Here is a 358-nt window from a genome sequence, read left to right on the forward strand (position 1 = left end):
TCGCCGCGCCACGCCGCGGCGCGCCGCGCCGCGTGAAACGAGTCGCGAGTGGAAGAACGGAACGACAGGTGACTAGTCGGCAAACTGGACGTCGTGCCATGCGCGTCGTCGCCACGGTCTCGGCCGATCTCGGCCGCGCTCGTCAACGCTCGGTTGCCTCCGCCGCCGTCGTGGTGGGGCGAGCAGTGTATCCGTGACGTCATATAATTAGAGTAAATACAAAGTAGTCTTGATGGGACAGCGGCGTGCGCCGCACCGTGAGTCGCTGGTCCGAGCGTGTCAAACTTGTATCGCTTTGATATACGCACACCGCGTTCTCGTGAGTAGCCCGTGATATATATATATATATATATATATA

The 358-nt window shown here is 58.4% G+C and overlaps 1 protein-coding gene across 1 annotated transcript in view; it reads left to right on the forward strand.

Moving 5' to 3' along the window:
- Nucleotides 1-215: 215 nt before the first annotated feature.
- The window catches only part of LOC108756522, a 179,740-nt gene continuing 179,597 nt past the window's right edge, over nucleotides 216-358 (forward strand). Inside the window, exon 1 of the mRNA XM_018500421.1 lies at nucleotides 216-319. The gene's annotated coding sequence lies outside the window, so the exon portion shown is untranslated. The remainder of the gene's footprint in view (nucleotides 320-358) is intronic.

Source organism: Trachymyrmex septentrionalis, unplaced genomic scaffold, assembly GCF_001594115.1.
Source record: "Trachymyrmex septentrionalis isolate Tsep2-gDNA-1 unplaced genomic scaffold, Tsep1.0 scaffold101, whole genome shotgun sequence".
Classification (NCBI taxonomy): domain Eukaryota; kingdom Metazoa; phylum Arthropoda; class Insecta; order Hymenoptera; family Formicidae; genus Trachymyrmex; species Trachymyrmex septentrionalis.